This window comes from Anser anser, assembly GCF_964211835.1.
Source record: "Anser anser genome assembly, chromosome: 16".
Lineage (NCBI taxonomy): Eukaryota > Metazoa > Chordata > Aves > Anseriformes > Anatidae > Anser > Anser anser.
In genome coordinates, this window is record NC_139737.1 from 7,519,322 (window position 1) to 7,542,465 (window position 23,144).

The 23,144-nt window shown below is 40.6% G+C and overlaps 1 protein-coding gene across 5 annotated transcripts in view; it reads right to left on the minus strand.

Annotated features, from left to right (window-relative positions):
• The window catches only part of TSHZ2 (teashirt zinc finger homeobox 2), a 221,503-nt gene that overhangs the window by 154,793 nt on the left and 43,566 nt on the right, over positions 1-23,144 (minus strand). The window contains exon 2 of one of the 5 annotated variants that reach the window (XM_083801508.1): positions 19,969-20,063. The exons of the other annotated variants lie outside the window; for them this stretch is intronic. The gene's annotated coding sequence lies outside the window, so the exon portion shown is untranslated. The remainder of the gene's footprint in view (positions 1-19,968; positions 20,064-23,144) is intronic. 5 annotated transcript variants of the gene reach the window in all.

The window sequence follows — 23,144 nt, forward strand, 5'->3', positions numbered from 1 at the left end:
AAGGGCTTCCTCCTATATCGCTCCTGGAGCTGTTACATATCTTTCTCCATAAGTGCCCCCATGGTGTTCAGCACTGCTTGGAGATCTGAGCTTATTTTAAGGCTTTAGAGGGAGTAAATGACGAGTGCTTTGCCCCCCAGCCTCTTCCATTGCTGGCGCAGGCGCCAGTGCTGTGAAAAGATCGCGCCTCCTACATCTGCCCAGCTGTCTGCCCATCGCAAACCCTCGTGGAAAGGCCGTGGGCAACGTGTGCCCCGGGGAGCTCGGCTGTGGCTGACGTTGTGCCAGGGAGGCTGCGGAGAAGTGACAGCGGGGAGAAGCCTGGCAGTACCATCTAGTGGGTGCTGCCTCACACAGGCAGCCACTTCCAGGGAAGAAGGAAGAAAAGAGGACAGAGAGCAGAGAAATAAAACATTCTTTATCACTGTTCTTGACAGGTATTATATTGTACTATAGTGCCATTTGTTTAGTTACTGCTACAGCAAGTGCTGTGCAGAAATCTTATAAGCAGCCATATGGCACCTCTGAATGAAAGCCATTATGCTTTTATGAGTAACCCACACTGTCTCTGCGAGGGGAAAGAACCTCCGTTTTCACCAAATGTCATTTTCCTATTCTGAAAGGAAGAAAATATTTCTGACTTTCACTGAACTCCACAAACTCGAGCTGATTCTCCTCTCCTGACAGTGTTTATGCAGAGGCTGAACCCACTGGAGGTCTCAAAGACCCACCAGGTATCTCACTACTGACATTTTGCCGTTGCGATGCTCATGCTTTCCAGCTGCGCCATATTAAAAAACACTGTTTGGATCTAATATTATATTCTATAGTTATTAGTTCATTAACATTTTACAGTTTACCATCCCCTACATTTGACAGCAACTGTCCAGCCGTTCTTAGCGTTATTTTTAAAAAAGAGCTGCAGACCCTTGGAAATGGAAAGTGTGTTCTCTGAACAGGGTAAAAATAACAAGTCATTAAAAATTCCTGGTACCTGAATGAAATATCTGGGCTGCACCTCTTAAATTAACTCTGTGCTTTTGCTGTGTGGAGCAAAAGTTTTTCTGGTGGTTGGAAAAAAAACACTTTCTTCTACATCAATTTCTGTTTCCAACCGTGCCATATTGCATTAAAAGTGGTACATTATGTTCTGGGGATTTGGTTGTTAAATACTGAATAAGGGTCTGCAACTTGCTAGTTGGGAAGTCACAACCAAATAAATATGTGTTAAAAAAAGAGAAATATTTCTGCACTACATATAGAGAACTCAACTTCTCTTAAAACTGCATGTTTGTATGCCTAATTTGCATGTAAAATGATTGTGATTGCAGGCACAGTTGCAGAAAATGCATATGCAAATTAGGCATGTAAAGATGAACGTATTTGTATGTGATAGCCATTAAATTTATAAGTCCCTTGTCCACTTTCGGTATCTGTATATAGATTATATGTATCTGGCTCTTTTTTTCTTTTTCTTAAATAAATCAACCTCATTTACCAAAAAAAAGTCCTAAATAAAATAAAGCCTATATGGAGCCATGTTGTTAAAAGTAATCTAAATAATCTCACTTTACTGCTCCAGATAATTAACACTCTTCAGCAAGAACTTTCCTCTAAATATCAGTCTTCTTTTAGAGAGATTTGCCATTTTACTGCATTCATTATATACACCACACTAAAGTCAAGCCATGTACCAGAAATACTGCAGGGATCACGCAGAATGTAATTGCTCTAATGCTTTGCATATTTATGTTTGAGACCTTTTTATGAAGTGTTACTTTAAAAAAAGAAGGATCAGTTCATCTTTAAAAGGGAGTGATTGATTGCTGCCAGTCAGGCATTCCTTCATTCTTGGCTTCTCTCTTAGTCTCTGTAATAAGTTTTTCACGAACACCAGCCCGCTATTAAAGAACGGTATTCATCATAAGCCAAGCAGAGAGGAGGCAGACTTTGATGGGCACAATACCATATTTCAATCTACAGTGTCCTTTTTGTTAAACTTGATCTGCTGCCTCATTAGCGTTAGGGCAAAAATACACAAAGCCTTTTGTAAATATTAATCAGAAATGTACAAAACCCCTCTCCAGACTAAATTACTTATTATTGGGCTCTCTCCAGGTGATAATATCCAACTAAAAAATTCTGTTTGCCTAAATTGTGGAAGAAAAATACCTTTTTAGGTACATTTTATGTAGCACTCTTACAAGGATAAGTGTTTTAAGTAAATGCATTTTTTAACTCTTTTTTTTTTATTTATTTAACATCCATCCTTCATAGAGAGGAAATATACAGCCTTGCTGTACATTGTAGGCTGCAGCATTCATCTGAGCAGTATGAGGTTTAAATTCCTGATACCCAGGTTTATTTCTGGCACTGCTGATTAATATAAGAGTGCTTTTTCATGTTTTCCTGCTAAGCTGAAACTTTATAGATGTGAGGCTGTGACTTAAGACATACTGAATTAGCAACACATGCGTTTGGCTAGTAAATATGGCACTACAGAGGAGTTCACCTAATCACAGTCCAGATGGGTTCCAAAGCAGGACTTGGTCTTTTGCACTTTAGAAGGTCTCTGTCAGGGCAATAAAAGTCCAGGATTTTGTTGCTGTTGTTGACTCTTGGGGTTTTTAAAATTAACTTACAGCATTTGAGATGTTTTGAGCAAGGTGATCTTCCTTGCTGCTGGTGAAATCTAACAAAATGGATGTTCCTTGCACAAAATTTTCACTAACACAACAGCTTGAGCTTATGAAATCAATCTTTATATAATTACTGGTACAAGGCCAAAGCAGAAACATTGGGAAGCTTAGGTTCAAATCCTGTTCCGTTCAAGCATTCCCTTGAAGTCTGCAATGAACATAAAAAAAAAAAAATCTGTAAAAACATCTGTAAAAACTGGATTAGTCACATAACTTCTAAAATCAAAGCTCAAAGGTCGCTATCTTCAGAGTCTCTTTGTTAGAGTAAACAATATAAATGCCATTAAAATCACTTTGCAGAAACAATTTCATAGCGATCATCGGGCCCAATTCTGCAAGCATTTCTTTGAGGAAATGTAGCTTCTTTAATGAAGCTATTCGTGCTGGCAAAGTTATTAGTTGTGCAAGTCTTTTCAGAATCAGCCCCGATTATAGATAATTTGTTGGAGCAAAAAGACTTTTGTGCTCTTTTTAGCAAAACCATTTCAGGCAGAACTCCTCTTAAAAGAAAGGACTGAGCAAGCATTTATGTTACATTAACAGCTGGACAATTTGTAAGTGAAATTAATGCTGGATTGGCATCTGCAGAGTTCCAATAACTACAGCCTATTTGGTTGTAAACTCAAGGAGACCTGACGCTCTTTTTGTTCATGTTTATACAACACCCAGCCCAGCCCAGCCCTCAGCAGGACCGGAGCCCCAGCAGTTACAGTCCTAGGGATATTAAAAACATTAAGACACCCACCACTAATTCTGCAGTAATGACTCCATATCACATCACAGCTTTCCACGTGAATTTGAGAGACTTTGCAAGGATTTGTCTGAAAAGTTTGGGGTAACAGTGCAGTCAAAATAAGCACACAAACACCTTGACAATAGATGTGGAATCAGATTTCTGAATTGTAGTTCTTGGTATTGGCTGACTTGTTTGCGGCAGTTATTTTGTGTACATTTTAACCCCCTGAGATTGCATTTGAATCATCTTAAGTGCTAGTCTGATAGGCTAGCAATAAGAGGCACCATTCACAAGTGTGTTAAACTACTGATAATAAACTGTATCCTTCCCCATCCAGCCAGCCAGACAAAGTCCCCAGAACCGGAGAGCTGGCAAAACACAGCAGAGTTATTTATTTTTCTTTTCCTCTACTGATACTGTTTTCACAACCTGACATAACCTGGCAAAATAATTCTAATTGTATTTTGGATTGATAGCAGCGTTTTTCTCAGGATGCACAACGCTTATGAAGAACAGTTTTGTTTCTCTGTTACAGCACAAGTGTTTTCTGTTGATGGCACGAAATAATGGGATCTGTAGCACAGAGAAGTCAACGGTAAAATTATCTGCAACTTTACCTCCTGAAAGAAAACTGATGGCAAATGTGTGGGTCTCATTTTTGTATCATGTTACCGTGGATTAACCAAGATGATTCATTAGAAAGCAATCAAGAAGGCCACTGAGGAAGCCAGCAGTTCTGCTTGCAGATGACACTTTAGAAGGAGGAGACAGGCTTTTAACAGCACCCCAGAGAAACAACTGTACAAGGAACAAGGAAAGAGCTGGCTCGCCTGAAACAACTACATTCAGCCTTGACCCCTGGTTATAAGTGGAACTGAAATAAATGTTTCTTGAGGTTCAAAACCAGCCCTCTTTCTTCTTTTTAATCACATTTCTACATTTCATGAGTTAATCAAGGTTGGAGTAGAAGCAGGGAGCTGGCATGGGAAGGTTGGTACTCTCCAGAGCGAGACCCCATCGCAGTTCCTAATCCGGGAGCCTGGGAATCAGCCAGAGATAACAGCAATCTGTCTGCTTAGCCAGGGCTTGGATAAGTGCTCAACCCAACCAGAGAGGCTTCCAAACATTCTTTTTCTCAAAACCTTCGGTTTTCTACCTGACAGATAAAACAGGCTACTGCTTTCAGTTCATTCATCTCTTCTAAGCAGAGAGGTCCTCAATTAGAAAGTACTGAGCATTTGTTTTCAGGAACACTTACTCCTCTCTGTAAAAAATACCCTGCATTAGGTCCTTCCTTACAGCCAAATGCTGTGAAATAAATTAAAAGAGCATGCAATCAGTTCAAAATGACTGTAATTAGGCAATCAAATAGCCATAGGAAGCAGAAATCATCAATGTCTATAGCTAGTACATTTTGTCAGTGGATTTATTTGTAAGGTTTTTCCTTTTTTTTAAATACAACCCTAAGATTACAGAATAAAAATTAAAAAGGAATAATATCGATTCGCCAGAATCTTTCTCGTGCAGATCTCCGAACAGCATCTGTTAACCCCAGCAATTATGGGAAGGCTTCATGCCTGCCCAATGCCTGCGCCAACTCTGATGGCCAGCCAGCCGTGCCCGCGGGATGAAGCCCTGTGTGCGGGGTCTGCCAAGCTCCAGCACAAAACACAGAGCAAGCCACTCCCCGCATCTACGTAACGGGAGGGGTAGAAGTGTTTGTCAAGTTTTAACTTCAAGTCTAGGAAAATCCCAGCGTACAATTAAATAAAACTCATCAAAAACACAACCCAAACCATATCCTTCCTGTAATAAAAAGAAGGCAAACAATATGCCCTTATACACGTTTATGCATACCTTTGTAACTGCAGGCTTCCTGCTCAGGAGTTGCCCTGCCAAGAATCATGTATCCTGTGATGAAGTTTCTCAATAAATAAAGTGACTTCATTATTGAAAAGCTTAACTGTAGTCGTGTGTGCCGTTTTTAATGCAGTACCAGCCCTAAAGTGCTGATGAGAGAAAACCCAGATGCAGGAGACATTCAAGTTGGAGCCAGGACATTTTAAGGGCTGCAAAGTTTCATTAGCTGAGCTGTGGATCGATTGGTAGATTAAAACACTGTATTTGTTCACGGTGGAATCAGCTCCTCCACTGGTGTAAATCAGCACAGGGGAATGTAAATCTCTGCCTTAGCTGAGGATCAGGCTCACGATTTATTGTGTGTTGTTATTCTCGGCACATGTCACAAAATGAGGGGGGACTCGGGACATTCACAGGTAGATCACCATCATTTCACCTCTGGGACTGAAGTTGTTTGTGGGGACTCTGGGATAAGGCTTGGACAGATTCCAGGTTCATTATTGTAGCCTGATTTGTGGTTAAAACATGTTAAGCCTAAATATTAAGCAAATACATCAGAGGAGGATTTACAGCTGTCCAAGGACACAGTAAACTGTAACACAAGCTCCTAGGCTGTATTAAATTTGTATCCCCGGTTTCTTTTGCTACGGAATACAACAAGCAAATCAAGTAATTCCTGGGACACATTAAGGATAGGCTTGCTATAAATTCCCTCAAACTGAATTGTCTGTGCCCAGACTGGAGCCATCAGCTCCTATTTGAGGCTTTGGTATTCTGAAACTTTTTTTTTTTTTCTGAAAAATTTCAAACAAAGCATATTCTTTTGACTACCCAGCAACAGAGAGGACAAAGAGATATTTTAAAGTGAGTCCAAAGGGCGTTAAACTACCTCCCACCCATCCTCAGCATTATTACAACTAATAGACTGTTGGTGTGCTGGACCTGTTTTAGAAGATGAATCACTGCTCAGTTTTGGCCCCAGCGGAGCGCTGCAGACACTGAACTGTGTGGGAAGTCAGCTGTCAGGCTGATGCAACAAGTCAGAGTTTACCAATCTGTTCTCAGAAAACCGCAGCTGGCAAAATGCTTCACATTACGTCAAAGTACTGAAAACAAGGCAGGAAGAGAGACATACCTCTGCTTCCATCCCTTTAACTACGACGCTCTGACACCTCCCAGCCCACAGACAGTGCCTTTCGGGGGGATTTGCTGGCGATGTTCCGGCGACCCACTTCAGTGGAGGACTTAGCCCACTCCTGAAGGGGGATGCAGACATCTGCGAGGGGAGCCCGGGCCCCCCATGCGCAGCATGAGGAGAGCAGATCTATCAGAAGGGCATCCAAATCAGTTAACACGCACTGCCCCGAGGCAGGCTGGAGTCAAAGGTGCTGCAAACAGCTGCCTGGGACTACCCTGCAAAAAGGCTCCAGGCCAGGGCTGGCTCTTCAGTCTTGTCTTCCAGACACCCCACTTCGGGCTGCAGGGTGGCGTCTCTCCCCAGCCAGCACCCAGTCTGGAAGCTGCTTTTAAACATGCAGCTGATGAGCAGAGACATCAATTTTCTGGTAGCAGCCTTGCAGTTAGCACATTCACCCAAGAGATGGGAGACTCAGGCGTATTCACTCCTCGCCTTGGGGAGTTAAACCCACAACTGCCGGGGATGCCCCAAGCAACCCTGGTGGTGCTCCCGTGCTTGGAGCGGGCAGCTCTTCTGTAAGAGCTGTGATGCTGCACACAGACGAATCCAAACTGAACAGTCCTGCTGCTGCTCTCTGCTCCCAGAACTTTAAAGCCCCCTTCCTTGAAGTTACTGGACAAAATTTAGGAACACTCCTGGGAGCCAGGGCAGCCCCCATAATTCACCCTCCTCAGTAAGCTGTCCCCACCAGATGACAAAGGGATCTTCCTGCTTTAGTTTTCTTTCTCCCTCTCCTGCTGCATCAATGAATCTAAATATTTTCTTCCTCGCTGCATGGCTTCAGCTGACAGAAAGTGTGTTTTCCCAGGTCTCCAAGAGGCTGAAATCCTCCTAGAAAGCAGATGATACAGATTCATAACACTGGCACTTTGGTATCCCAGATCCTGGGAGGGGCCGAAACTGTGACGATGATCCCTGTTCCTTGTGAGTGCCATGTTTTATAAGAAAGTGGCCATTCCTGCTGGGCTTTGCCAGGAGCCTGGGAAAGCTGGCTAGATGCAGACTCACAGGGCCAGTTTGAGAAGCCACCACGTGCTTATGAAGGTGGTAGGGACAGAAATATTCAACCCTCTCAAGCAAAACACTCACTAAATGTATTGAAATAAAATAATAATAATAATAATAATAAATAAATAAAAAAATCAGCCTCCTAAGACACTAAAGATCATAAACTGAGAAACCAAAGGAGTGTAGGCACTCCCCGGGATAATGCAGTATCTTGGCAGCATCTCACTGGTCTCAACTTTACATTTAAGTATCAAAATACCACTCAAATCCTACTTTAAGTACCTAAATCCTGTGCTGGATTTAATCTTGAAGGCTTCATTTTTTATTTCAGATGCGATCCTGAATTGTAAGCAAAGACATCTATAACATGCTGGAATACCAGGCACAGAGATAGGGCTCCGGCACAAGAAAAAGAGGGAGGTTTTGGTGTACGGCAATGTGCTGGGGAGAAGCACACACAGAGACACAGTACTCAGGGCAGAAGCAGTATAATTCTTATCTCTGACCCAGAACAGTATATCTACTCCCTGTGAAACTTCAAGCAAGTTGCTCAATCTCAGCTTCAATTCCCCATCTGTAAAATGGGTGTCACCCTTCATTTCTTTTTAGTCTTTTCAGATCATACAGCCTTTACAGTAGGGAGTGCCTGGTTTGTTACCTACGTATGCAGTGCCTACTACAATAGGCCTTTGATTTGAGTTAGCATAGATCAAAGTCACAAAGTCACATAACACAAGTAAACGTAAGAAAACATAATACACTCCTTACACGCTTCCAACCTGAAGGGTCTCCAGTGGAAAGGGAAGGAAGAATGCCCACCCTGCCCTCCCTCTTGCTTTCTTTTACTGGTTAATATCCAGGTGATTTCCAGCAGGGAGCCATTGTCATGTTACTGAAAGCAAAGATGCAAAGCTCTTTGGGTCTGTTCTACCCCAGGAAGCCTGGAGAAGCCACAGGGGACTGGATTTTTGCCTTTTGAAAAAATGTTGACACCTGTTTTCCTGACAGTCTTAATGCAGATGTTCGAGACGGGATGTCAGCATGGATGCTTGCAAAACTGGAGTGAGAATGGCAACAAGATGAATGAATCCAGCCAGATAAATGTGGCAAGACACTACAGTGAATCCACTTGTTTCAGTTTTTGGTACTCTCATATAAAAGCCAACTGCAGTAAAACCCCTGGAATTAAGTAAAGTTTCTTGATGGGGAAACACGTCTGGTTGTAGGGAGCTTGGGCTGGAAAGGATGAGACCAACTTCTGCACTGTCAGTAAGGGGACACAATGAACGAGCTGAATGCAGATGTGCTATACTCATCTCTAACCTTAAATGAGGCCTAGAATAAAACCAAGTTTCTCATTTGCTTTCAAGAGCTCTGCACCAGGCTCCTGGGTATCTAGCACATAATGAAGAGAATAATGGAGGGAAAAAAATTACGGATTTCAGCGGAGATGGAAGACTGCTAAGTGTGTGAAAACTAGAGTCTTTGTAACCAAGTGAAAATTATTTTTTCCCAGCGTTCTATGCTTTAAACAGTGCAGGCTTTGGTGAATCGATTCTCAACCCACTACATGAAATATTAGCAATATCCAAAATAGAAGGTAGCTCAAATAGAAATTAGCAGTAACACTAGCCTCCACATCCAAATCCCACCACCCACCACAAAGATTTGCCTCCCTTCTTACATCCTCACCATGGATACATTCACGTTATTCTTCCTAGCCTCCCCTAGCCCATCTGACAGTGATTTCCAGGAGGAATTGCCACCCAAACGGAGCCAACTGTAGGCCTTGACAAGCTCTGATGTGCTATATTGCACTCATTTAAACATCTTGAGACCAACCACCTGCACACAGAATTACTGCATTTAGGTTTCTCTTACCCCGAAATCACCAGGTATTTTATTTCCAGTAAAGGCTGGATCAGCTCCTAAAACCATGACACTTCTGCCCGTTGAGCAGTTTTGACTCAGGTGAGGAATCTGCTCTTGATCAGGTACGGTGACAATCTGTAAACTGTTTGTGAAAGAGCCTGTATCTTGTTGTGTATTTATACTGTGCACAATGAGGTCTTAATCCTGACTGAATGCTGTTATATCATAAGTAATAACTATGATAGGGAAGAAATTGCAGCACAGTGATGGTAGAGAGGAGCTGCTCTTGACACTTTTAGCAAAGGTGTAGTATAGAAATAATAACATGGTAATATAAGAGCAGCCGATGAAGTAGAAGACCTACCTCCTAGCAGTGAATGTTAGTCACTTTTTCTGTAATCCCAACACAAATCTCTTGGGCTATGGCTTTGTTTTTTACAGCTGTACCTGGGGGACAAGCAGGCTGGTGACATAAACAGGTTCAGGCTCTAACATCCTGGGAGCTTGTCAACAATTAGTAAGAGCTAAGTAAAAAAAAATAAAAACACAACTACTCTGTGCTTATCGTCAGTGGCTTTACGTGAGAAACTGTCATGATTGACAAGAAATAATATTTCCTTATTAATTTTGTCATGCAAGTTTGCAGCTACATTTTGAGATATTTTTTGCCTTTACATAGTCTCTTTCCTGAATGTGGTATCAGCTCTAATTCTCCGAATAACTGCCATGAAACCAACACGCACGTATCAGATGTATTACTGTTTGGAGATTAAGCTCTGTAGTGCTTTTAGAGCATGCAATATCAGCCAGTTAGATGGAATAATTTCTCCTTCAGATTGCTAACCAAGTTAAAAAAAAAATAAAAAAAATTTGCCCTTGATTACTCTTGCCCTGCTCCAAAAATGTCAGCTGAGGGCATAGTTTCACACAAAATACTTAATTTCACTCTCTTGCTTGGGGTCTCTTAAAGTCACTTTTTAATATAAATGTAAAATTGTGTTAACGTGATATACTCAGCTGCAAGTAAGCTTGCAATCTGGAGGATTGACTAAAACACCTTTTGTACCTAAATTTTAATTTCAATTGATACTTAAAGCTTTATTAGGTTTCTGATTTTGGATGACTGAATTGTAAGTCAAAGAAGAGTCACACAGCAGTTCTCCCCTACCAGTGGTCTGAAAGCACACGTAGAATATGGAAGGGAGAGACTGATGTTTGAAAATAAAATATGTCATTTCAATTGAAATTTAATTTGAGTCCATCAGCAACAGTCTCACTGAATAGCAACTGTATTTGTTACAACGTCAGGAATGGAGTCCAACACAGCCTGAAAACGAGATTCCAGTCTATTCTGAAAGCAAAGGAAAAAAAAAAAAAAAAAGCAAAACACAAAATAACAACAAAACCACATCGGACCAGATTTTCTAGCATGGTCATTGTTACAAGCAATAAGACTACCACTCAGATGTCTAACCACATGGCTGTTCTCCTAATTAGCTGGGATCACAAAATTGTGTCTGAAAAAGCAGAAATCATATTTTAAAAATAGGTCTCAAAGGCCAGATTTTCAGAGCTTCAGCTTCCAATACAACACCTACAGAAAAGGCAGATTTTCAAAAGAAACTCCCAGACTCCTTCTGTGCCCAGGAGATGGGAGCCCAGTAGAACACATTTGAAAATCTTCCCACTTCATTTGTTTTCCTAAATTCTGGTTAACCCTGCCCCAAATCCCCTCGCTCCTTAGATTCCTACAAGGCAAATGCTGTATGGCCAGTTGTTTTTAAAAACATCTGCCCCCTAAAATTTAAGAAATAAACATGCTGCTTCTTGAGAGGCAGGGGCTGGGATAGGGCATGAAAGATTTGTTTTTCTTTGTTACGATTTGTATTTTTTGTGCTTTATCTTTGCCATCCATAAAACTGGAACAATGCATTGTCTGAAACACTTTAAAAATGCAGTCCAGATGAAAGCTTAAATGTGTGTACATTTATACGTACACACACACAATCTGTATATGTGCGTATACGTATCTACAACCAAAGTTAACTTGCCAAAATGTCAACACAGAAGCACATGTGTAACATCTCAGCTGAAGCCAATGGAGTCGGAATTCAGCCTTTGGGCCATTATTTTAAACTGCAAAACTCATTTCATGCAGGAAAACAAAAATAAACAAACAAACAAAACCCCTTCTCATCATGGAACTTTTAAAAAACTATTTCCCTCGAGCAAAATGGCTGTTTCCCCTCCCACATAAACTGGCAGCCAAGTCAGGAACAGTGCTGAAGACTTCCCATGCCTGCAGAATCAGATACAAAATTTGCAGGAAGGCTGGCACTTATTTTCTCACAACAGTTTGTTCTTCACATATTTCACAACTTTTAAGTTCCTTAATGTAAATTGGAATCATACATTTTCCCTCCATGTGTTTTATTGACTCTCATCTCCACATTAATGTCATGTAAGGAATGGGGTGCTAAATACAGCAAACTGGTTGCAGTTCTGTCCAGGTAGTCGTCCCCTTTCTCCCTAAACACCCCGGTGGTGTCACGGGTCATCCTATCTCCTGTGATCCTGCCTGGATTAACAGGGACAGCTCCTGTGAAAACCTAGAGATGGTTCAGCAGGCAGGGGAAGGTTTGGATTAGAGACGGTGTCAGCAGCAGGCTTGTTCTGTAGCTTTGGGCAGCTTCTGCTCCCGCACTTGTTTAGGTGCTGAAGTCTGACTCCAGCCAGTGCCTAAATACCTCCGGGAACCTGCAGGTCAGTCCCTGCCGAAGGGCTGCCTCTGCCTCGGCAGGACTCCTGTCCACCTAAATGCATTATGGACAGGGGAGAAGTTGGAAACTAGGCTTACAGATGACCAGAAATTGACTGTTCTATGAACAAAGCTGTGCAACTCACTTGGCTTTCTCTCTTGGCCTCCCCACTCCATGCTCCCAAATGCTCTACAAGCACAACTTTATAGTGTTTATTCCTACCAGTTTAATAATGAAGACACCAAAGGAGAATAGGGTGGAAATATCCTTATTTCATCGTATAGAAAGCACATCCATTTCATCAAGAGGTCATGTGGAAAAGTAGACTACAATTAGATGCCCTTGGATTACCTGAGAGAGACTTCTCAGTGTGAATAAAAGACTGGGAGATTGGGGAGATTGGCCCGGATGAGGTGCTGAAAGGCACGGGAAAGCTGGGAGTTAGAAGATCTGCATGCTAGACCCTTAACTCCAGGGTCTCTTTATAAATGTGGCAGTTTGGGGCTGATTGGTTCTAGGGAGTTAGCTGGGAGGGGAGCCTTTTGGACTTAGAAAGAATTAAAAGAATATCTGAAATGATTTCCCTAATCAAATTTCTGTTCCCTTCATGTTCAAATACTGTTTAAAGTAATTTAATTTCCCATCATGCTAACAATTTCTGTCCAATATTTTCCCCACTAACTAACATCAGGTGCATGTATCTTTTTTCCATCACATATTATAAATTTTCCTTTGCAAATTTCATTACTTAGTCTGGGGATCGGGGTCTGTTTTTTTATAAAGAAAAGGGTTGTCTGTGGTTCGGTTTTATCAAGAACAATATTGATTGTGACACACTTGCATATTCCAAAAAGGACTGTAAGCCCACATAACACTTTAACTGCCAAAAATGCTTTTTCAATTTTTTTCCTTAAACAAACTCACTTGGACCAAAACATCACATTTTATTTTTCTCTCCCTCCCGTGTAAGTTTTTGCTTGGAGTTACATTTCTCTGTGTCTAAGCAATGGATATGAATCAAGATTCAAAATCTGGACTCTGTTCCTAAAACAAGAACTGCAGTGTTTTTGTTGGTGCTAACTAAGCACATGCATCTATGCTTCACTCCAGAACCTTTCTCAGATTTTAGATTCCTCTGATCCAAACAATTCTTGAACAAATCTGGCCAATCACCTGTGTGCATAATCAACACGCATCATATCTGCATGTACCATCCATCTCTGCCAGCCTGTTTGGGTTTGATACACATGGGGCACATATCTCACTACCGTCTACTGTAGCTAAATTTCACAATCAGCAGTATAGATAACTTTAAAAGAAAATTAAAATCTAGTATTTGCCAGCATATTTGTGAAAACATTATGCATTTTACTGAATACAGATTATGGCACACATTTCAGCCAGGCTAAAATTTTATTGTGTATAATGAACATTTGTAATTTACTGGACTAATCAGAAAGCCAGATCAGCAATTGCCTTTTTCAATGACTGTGCTATTTGTAGCACAATGGGATCCCAGCACAATATAAAAGTTTGCCACTAATAATGATTTATCTACCACCTGATTACAAGATAAAGGTGTTCTCATTTACAGTTAGTAGCTGGAGACACAGATATTCTAGAATACTTTAAGGAGCAAAACTAATTTGGTACTTTAATATTATCCTGCTTTAAAGCACATGAGGGCACATTGGACTATCAAACATATCCTTGAGTGGTACTGAAGGGTATCATGCAGAAGAGGAGTGGTCCTGAACTATAGTAGAATTTAGGAAAAGAATGCTAAACTGGATCCTACTGTGCAAATTTTCATGCTGCTTACATTCTTATTATGAGCAAAATCTCTGTCCCCTGTTTTCATGCCACAGTAAGGAATGGAAATCTCCTGCTTGGTGTCCTTGAAGGCAGTTAGTTCCTGTAAACACCAGCAATGAACAACAGATAGTCACAAAATTTCTTTTTTTTTTTTTTTTTAATCATTAAATTACAGTTGGAAATTATAGAAATACAATCCATGTTATGCAAAATGTGCCTGATTTTGGTCTCAGTTAAACTCCGGGCTGCTTTGCCGAAATATTTTCCAGACTTCTCAGATATTTCACTTTATTCTGAAACCAGTAAGAATAAAATCAACTCAGGCCCAATTTGAAGCCAATCTTAAATCTGCAAATTAAAAACACAAAACATGCAGTTGCACGGTTCTGCACAAAACTGGGTGGAACTTACCCATTTAGCCTGAAATTCACTTTGACTTTTCATTTATTTTTAATCAAGCTAAACCAAGCCCACAGAAACTAATACTGAAGAAAAAAGTTGCATTCACTTCTGCAAAGAAAAAACTGCCAAATTTCACGTAGTGTTAATCATTACCTGGGCTTACTTGTTTCATAAAAACACTCGTAAATTTTTATGTGATTATTTCAAATATATTTCCACTGTATATATATATGTGTGTGTGTGTGTATATATATAAAATGAGAAAAATGCATCACAGATTAACCAACAAAAATAAACAAATAACAACAAAGAGGTTATTGTAATTCAGAGATATTAAAAATAAAATAAAATAAAATAAAATAAAATAAAATAATAAAATAAAACAAAACCTCAGGAGATGTAAAAATAATAAAATAATAATAATAATAATAAAAAAACAAACATCAACAAAAAGCCCCAAACTTTGAAACATCATTTAGAAACTGTATTTGTAGCAGAAAAAATGTCAAAAGCCTCTGAAGCAATCTGAAATTAAGGCTGTTGACTAAAAGCATACTATTCTTTAAACAAATGTTCTCCTTTTATTGGTGGAAGAGATCGTACATGATAGAGAAATAAGCAATCAATTCAGTGACAGTTTGTCACCTTCATTAAAGTTTCTGCCTGTCTCCAATCATTATGACCTCATATACTCCTACAATTACCAAAGGAAATGCCCCTATAAAGTAATACAGAGAACAGAGAAAAATTCACGAGGCCTTTTCTCTTCCGTCAATTACCTTAATTGACTCTACCTGTCTACAAATGTTGCCCGATACAGTCATCTAACCCTTACATTATTACAAATGTGCTCAGGTACTTTTCAGGAGAGTAGCAGGACTGCATTTATGTTAGCCATTATGTTCAAATCCCAGATATTAATCTTAAAACTCAGTGAGAATCTCTTTGTTTGGATTCCAGCAAGCTTTGAATCAGATCTAGAACAAACCACAAATGCTCTGTCAGTTTTCTTTCTTAGCTTAAAACTCACAGGTCCCTTTGGATCCCAGGACTTTTTATAAGTTTCTTAAAGAAGCTAAAAGGTTTTTGAAGTATAAGATAGGCAGTGAGGTTTGATTTCACAGCTATGTGAGATACAAAACTTACTAGAGCTACAATCTATAGAAGAAATGAAAATAAACTCGTTTTCCTATGATAGAAAGAACCGCTTATTTTCATCATATCTTAATATTTTATTCCCCAAGTTACTGGAAACTGTCAGGCAGATGGATGAATGCTTATGAAATGCAGACCTTAGGACAGAGTGTATTATACTACAGATTGGCTTCTGTGAGAATAACCCTGTAAGCAACTGATGCCATCAGTGGCAACAGCCTCCCACACATCCCCAGTTAAAGGATTTTCTGTAAGCTGAGACCTTCTCTCAATGCTCGGTGTTAATGTCCCGTTTCTGAACCATCATCCGCACCGTTTCTATAGAGTAATGCTGTTCGATAGTTAGGGCACTGCGGTCTGCTTCTGCAGGAGACCACGAGCTGTCTAGAGATGTTGCCCAAAACAGTCATCTAACCCCTCCAAGCAGTGGGCAAGTCAGCCTGGGCACGTACCCTGCTCGTACCCTGCTTTTACAGTTCCTGTTCTTTCGTGTGATTTTTTGATCATCCTCTTTTTGTAGCTACCAATGACAAGGACAGAATTTTGATGAGGAGAAAAAGCTCTTTCAAAGTTTATTTGTAATTTCAACACCAAAGAAAAATCAAAAGAATTATGCACTATTGCTTAAAATGTGAAATTAGCAGTAAATGGAGATCTCTTAAAGTCCCTAAAGTTGAGAAGACATTCTTTGTGTCATGGAGTAGATACTCAATGCAATCAGCACGTTCTACACAGGTAATTACTTTTACTACTAATGGTGCCTCCCACTCAGTGAGGAAGATAAGATGTTCCAACACTACTTAATCACAATGCTTCATTATTGCTCCACCACCTACCGGGTAAAACAATTCACATGCTCTATTCAGTGACTCTCACAAATGAGAAAAATTTATGAATATGTGAGCAAAACAGCACATAGTTAGTGTACAGCAGAGGCACCACCCTGAATTATTTTAAAAGACCATAGAAAGTTTGGAACATCTGCAGTTCTTTTTGTTCCTTTCCCCAAATACACAAGGAAAATAATGAAATTTGCAAAAACAGAGAAAGCCATCCCTATGGTGATTTGATACCCTGAGAGTGTTTTGGGTTCTTTTGCTGAAGCTTCTGAAATTTCCTTGAGACAAAACACAGTGTGTAAAAATAGATGCATTCATTGCAGTTTCATGTTTTATTTTTGGTATTATTTTTCATTGCTTTGTGCTAACAGCATGCTACAAATTGTTTTTCTACTCAATGTATCAAGAACTGACACAGAAAGCAAGAAGTAGGGAATAAAAACTCTCTGTGAGTTTACAGAATCTTCCACATAGGTTCAAATGAAGAGCAGATAGTGGGTTAGCTGACCAATGTAGTGTACAGTGTCCTACACACTGTACACGGCACAGACTTTCAGGAGCTCTCACCATAATGAAGCCAATGCAAATCACTTTGGAAATTACTTCAAAAAGACACAGACTGTCTTATTCTCCATGTATGTAGAAGAGCAGTATGTACTGCTCTTGTGCATTAGAATAAAATGTGTTGCCAGTGTCTAAACACTGCCCCTATGCTGGAGACGGTCTGTAAGACTGGAAGCCCTTAACTTTTGTGGCACAACAGGCCAGCAAACAAGTTCGAGCAATTAACTCATTGCTCATGGTGAAGGCTGCGTTACAGCAAGTAGTGAGCTGGAAGGAGTCTCTAATGGCAGAAACTATACCTACTGCCTGTGTTCATATTTTCCTAATCCTATGGCAATACAAGAAAAAAAAAAAAAAAAAAAAAAAAAAAAAGGTAGTTCCCAGCTGGATTACAACAAAAGTTGTGTCGAAGAGGAAGGTGTGGCAAGAAAGGGATTTCCTGAAGCAGTACACGAGAATCTACCTGAGGGATGGAAGTTCACATTCAGCAATGAGAGTCCAGTCTTTTTATGGCAAATATTACTATATTTTAACGGTTGTCCCTCTGTTCTTTATGTTTACATTGCACCTGTGCGTATTCCTATGTATAAGCTAGGTTGCTGGCTGCTTTTTGCCAAAACCTTTGACTCAAACCAGCAGCAGTGAAGGGCCACCTGGCTGATATTCTTCCTCTTGCTGGGAGAGACACAAAGGCTGGTGAGACACTGGGCAGAGAAATGTCTTACAGATACCGGTGGGAGCAATAGAGGATGCTAGCTGAAAGCCATGACTTGAGAAATCCTGAGATTATTTTTGGCTAGAGAAATGAGCTAGCAAAGGAGGAACAACAGTAGGAAATACAGGTAATGTACTGCTAGCAGGTCAAACGCTGGATACTTCAATGATGATGGGAGAGAAGTGTTTACAGCTTTCCATTTCTGTCCTCATTTACCTCATAAATGATCCTTTTCTTCTAACTGAGTGTTTGGGGGGCAGATATAAACCATTCTGGTAATACCTGGTCTTGTTGAAATCTGGAAGGCTGCATGGGAAGGCTAGCAAAACACACAGATGCTTATTCATTCCTGAAGAATACTAAATAAATATAAGCAAAAGGTTTATTTTTCACAGTAGTAAACTGCCCATTGGAAAACACTGTCACATTGACATTGCAGGGGTACCAATAAACCAGTGGGTACAGTTAGATGTCCTATCTAACACGGCCAATGTGACTACATAAGCATTTTGCCTCTTGGTTTCTTTAAAGTACTGTCATATTCTTGTGGTTGGAAGAGTAATTAAAAACCAGTACCAACAGTGTGTGTGTGTGAAATCTTAACGTGCTTAAACCAGTGCCATGATTTTTGGCAGCCTGATTTGGAGAATCCAAATGCTTGGATCAACAGCAGTGCAAGCAACACTCACAGCTTTGCATCCACGACCAGTACAACAAACATTTCTTGCAGCTCTCTGTGTGGCCACGTTGCACAGAAGACATGTATAAACATTTTTATTGACTCAGCCAGGAAGAACGATTTAGCTTCTAACTGTTACACTAGCAGTGAAGCAGGCTTACCAGTCTGCTCTGAAAATACTGATTTATGTTCATCATCTAAATCTTTTATTTTTGACTATTAGTAGATGTATGTAGTTTTAATATTTTTATTCACTTTTATCACAGAACATCAGAATAACATGAGTTGCAGAGACAGCACCTGTACAGCAGATCATGATTAATGAGGGAAGATGGATAAAACTGTGTACACACAGTTCAGTGTGCATGTAGGATGCTTCTTAAAAACCTGTGGCAATCCAGGGGCAATAACCTATTCCTTTTGTGACAGAAGTCTCTCAAGTGGCTACTAGGAAATCGAGGGGATTAGGATGAAGTGTATTTCCTAGCCCCAGGTTCTGTTAGAGGAATGGAAGGAGTATGAACAGTGAATGCATATGCTGGAAATAAATGTAACTTTTACCGTGAAGAGTTACAAATGGATGAATAAATGTAGTGTAGATTAATGAGGGAGTTAACCTTTTTTCCCCCATAAAAGTTCACAGTATTTAATGGTCAAATGTATAAGGCAGTAACTTTTAGGACATTTCACATTTCTTCTTTCAAATTGATAAACAAAAACAGGGAAAAAACTAGATATTGTTATTATTTTGGACAACTTAACGGTGAGATCCTTTTTCTAATCAAGACGTCCTCGGTGAATTCACCTTTTGGGAGACTGCAAGCTCAGGTGTCACGTTCAGAAGTGACTATAAGCTCAGCTAACCGGTGCTCATACAAATGCATCGTAACCTACTGTTAAGGGAACGAAGAGCATTTTTAAGCATGTGCACTTGGAGAGAAAAAATATTTAAGAAGTCAAATATACCCGTGTATTTTAGAAAAATAAACATATGCATTCACTTTTTACTAATCTAATGGAAAATCATTTTGTTTTAATGGTTTCAAAACTTCCCCATCCCTTGAGCAAACTGTACCCATTACTTTAAACACCTCAGTGTCTAGTAATTGTTCACAAATGTGTCAGGCTACCAGTAATTTAAGTCCTGTCAGGAATAAATCTCAGACACTCACTTCTTCCAGTCAGTGACTTGAAGAAACCCGCCCACATGTCAATTACAGGAAGCTCCGCGCGGTGGCTTTGTTCGGAGGCTGTGTAAACAGCAAAAGCTTCCTCCTCGCTAACAACTGTTTTCCAAACCCTATATAAATGTTTATGTGAACTATCCTGCAACAGCATCTAAGGCAATAAAAAGCAGGCGCGTAAAAAACAATCTGTGTTGTACTTGTTGGCAATAAATGTACAGCCTGTGGAAGCTATATATCCAGTTGTGAATTATTTTCTCTCAGAGGTCTGACCTCAGAACATTTAAATGTTAGATTGTAAATCAAAATGATATACTTCTACTATCTACAGATTATTCCCCAGTTTCTGAGTCCTGCTAAATACGTTGGTCTGCAACTACTTGCACATTAATATGTAAATAAGCACACAGGTAGAAGTATATTCCAGAGAGATATAGGAGAAAGTCAAACAATCAAAATATATGAGCAGGCATATTTTCTCACCTATGTTATTGTTCTCTGCAAGCCACCGGGGAGTAGCCACAACTTGATATATGACTGATGCAGCGTAAGGAACAGGAAAAATCACTGGAGAACAGCTACAGGAAGAATTTAAAAACACCAAACAAGGTAAAATCTGGAAAGCTTAGTCATGAAGTGACACACTTACCTAACTGACACTTTAGGAGTCTGAAATAAGATACTCAGAAACCTCATGCAGCTAGTTTGAAAGAGCCTAGATTTTGCAAATGTCTAAGTCTCTACTGATAAAATGTGCTAAGCAGGATTTTTGTTGCTTTGCAGGATCATCTGTGCCCTTTATAGCAACTGTGATATCTAATTCCCTACAAGGTTCACAAGATAAAAGTTTTACCAAAATTTGTCCACACAGCCTGATTCAACAGTGGTGATTTGAAATGACCTTGTGGATCAAGGATTGTTGCTGTTTTCACAGAACTCACAAGTTAGTATGTTTGCCATCAATACAGAGGCTCAGGCTCAAACCCCTGCGTGTCCTGATTTACAGTGGGAATTTTAACTCCCGTCTCACAGCGGGACCCCCGGATGCCGCTCTCCCTGCTGAGGTGGGTGTCTTCTAGCCCTTCCCACTGAAACTGTTCCACTTTGTCTTCGCATTTGACTATACATTAGACAAGAAAGCGGAAGGCAACCTTCGCAGACTGTGCATCAGCACCCCAGCCAGCAGACTTAATCTTTCTGTCTTCCCTCATCCCCTCTTTAATGTCTTTCCATGCAAAACAGGAACGGTTTGGTTGTTGGCGTGCTCTCCTGGGAGGTGGCAGAACTGGCTTCAAATCCTGTTAGGCATGGGATGGTTCCACCCCGCAGGGCAGAGCAATAACCCCAGGCGGAAGAGCAAAGCCAGACCACGCTCCACTCCACGAGGGGCACCAGGCTGGGAGCCCAGGCGCGAGGAGCTGGAGCTGGCCGAAGAGTTTTGGGTCTCTCTCTGCTGGCTACTTTGGATGGTTACTCTGCAAGGGAAAGGTTCTTAGGTTCCCCATGTTTGGTGTGTATTGGAAAGGAATCTGGGGCATGCCAGTGGCTCAAGCTGCCCTGCCACAGCAGAGATCCCCCAGTAGAGAGCTGGGTACATGGCACAGTGACACTGAGGCCTGTCTCTTACCCAGGCTTCTCAGTATTTTCAGCTCCAAAGCTTGCTTACTTTGGAGACCTTTGCACTGAGACTGCCTAACACAGCTAGATACACCACAAGTCAATAAGGTATCCAAATATTAAGAACTTAGTACAGTTATTTTTCCTCCTTTTCGGGCTACAAACTCTGATTCAGACAAAGCATTCAGCAATGCCATGGGGAGTTTTGCTGAAGTACGACAGGTTTTGAAGTCCTTCAGGTGTACCACAAAAATCCCACTCAGTTCACTAACATGGACTTTGGAAGGCACAGACTGAGATCTCTCCAAATTTCCTTGTAACCGTTTTATAGATAAGGGTTAGTTAAACACTATGGTTCTTTCCAGCATGAGTAAATTGACTCTACCAGGAGCACAGAATAAGGAAGGACTTTGAGAACTGGCAGAAGGCAAAGAGAAATGGCAATGACTTCCCAAACTGAAACACTGTAGCTACTGAAGACAGCCTGTGCCAGCACACATAGTTTAGGACTGAGTATTAAGGTTCCCAATTCAGCAAACGCTCTTACTCAATCCCATAGGATTTTTTTTGAGGATCTGGTCCTAAGCTTTTAGCCAGAATGACTCACCCTCCATTGTGCTATATTTCTTTATGGTAGATCATATTATATTGCCAAATGAAAGGAATGTGATGTTCGGCAGAGGGGAAAATACAAACAAACAGAGAGAGCAGATGAGGTGCTGCAGTTTAAATTGTGCTTTTCAGTTTTTTATGTATCACAACTGTATGCAAGGATGCCCTGGAGCTACGCTATAAGAAGAACACTTTAAGAAGAACCAACATAAAGAAACAAATAGCAATAAATGACATAAGTATAGCACCTACTTATTTTTCAGAGATACAGAAGATTGGAAGCAGTACAAACATAGCATTGTACAAAGTGTATTTTCATACCTAAGCAAGCACACACTTATGAGATATATTTATGAGACAGATGCAAGGACTAGAGTAGAAATATAAATATGCACATATGTTATACAAGAACGAGAGAGAGTGGGAGGGACAAGGGAAAAATATTAGGGGAAAAGTTTCATCAAATCTTTTTGGATGAAATTTTAACAAATATCCAAGTAATTTGGAAGATGCCTCCTAATTTTATTCTTCTGTATGTTACATCTCTAGGAAAAAACTCCTGATCTTCCTTCTGTTATTCTTTCAGCTACCGGCTTCCAGCTGCAACAATTTTACAGTGTTAGGAGTAACTGTGGGACCTACAAACAAGTGAAAAAACAGGAAGAAGGAATTTCTGGAGATCATGGAGTACAAAACCACCATTTGAGTTCAAAGCTTGATTGCGTTAGTGTATCTGGGATAATTTGGGGATACTTCATTAGTTTTGAAGTTTCTGAACACTGAATTACTGCAGAGCCCTAACGGAGAATGAAAATATTGAGATTGAACTGTAGCTTCTAGAGACTGAAGAAAGAGGAAAGGTTGTGAAATAGTCACTTGCCTCAGCTATGCAAAAAGCTGTGGAATCCGTCATGCTGACGCATTGTGCGTAACAATCCTAAAGAGCTCATCAAAGATTGCAAAAATATTCATTATTTTTTTTTTCTCCAGGAAACACCAACTTCCTGTTGATAAATAAATAAATAAATAAATAAAACGGAAAAGATCTAGATGAAAGTCCTGAAGGGCAACAGCGTGTCACAGGAGCTGCAGCCAGTGCCATCGCTGCTGCCACATGCAGCCGGAGCCTTCTCCCGCTGCCCTGCAGAGCAGACTGGTGACACACAACGAGAGAGCACAGTGGGAGCAGCAGTCCCACAAGGACCTGGCTCAGATGAGGAGAATAAAGGACTTAAGCTCCCCTGACCTACCTTCCCACCAGGACACGTTTTCATACCAAACTATTTGAGATCTCCCCTTCTGTCTCCATAGCCTGGCAGATTGTTGACTCCAGGTGGCGAAGTGTGCTGAGCCCCCATCACAAGGCTTATTCTGTCTTGTGGGGTCCGGCCATTGAACATCCCTGAGGGAGCAAGGCTAGACCACAGCCA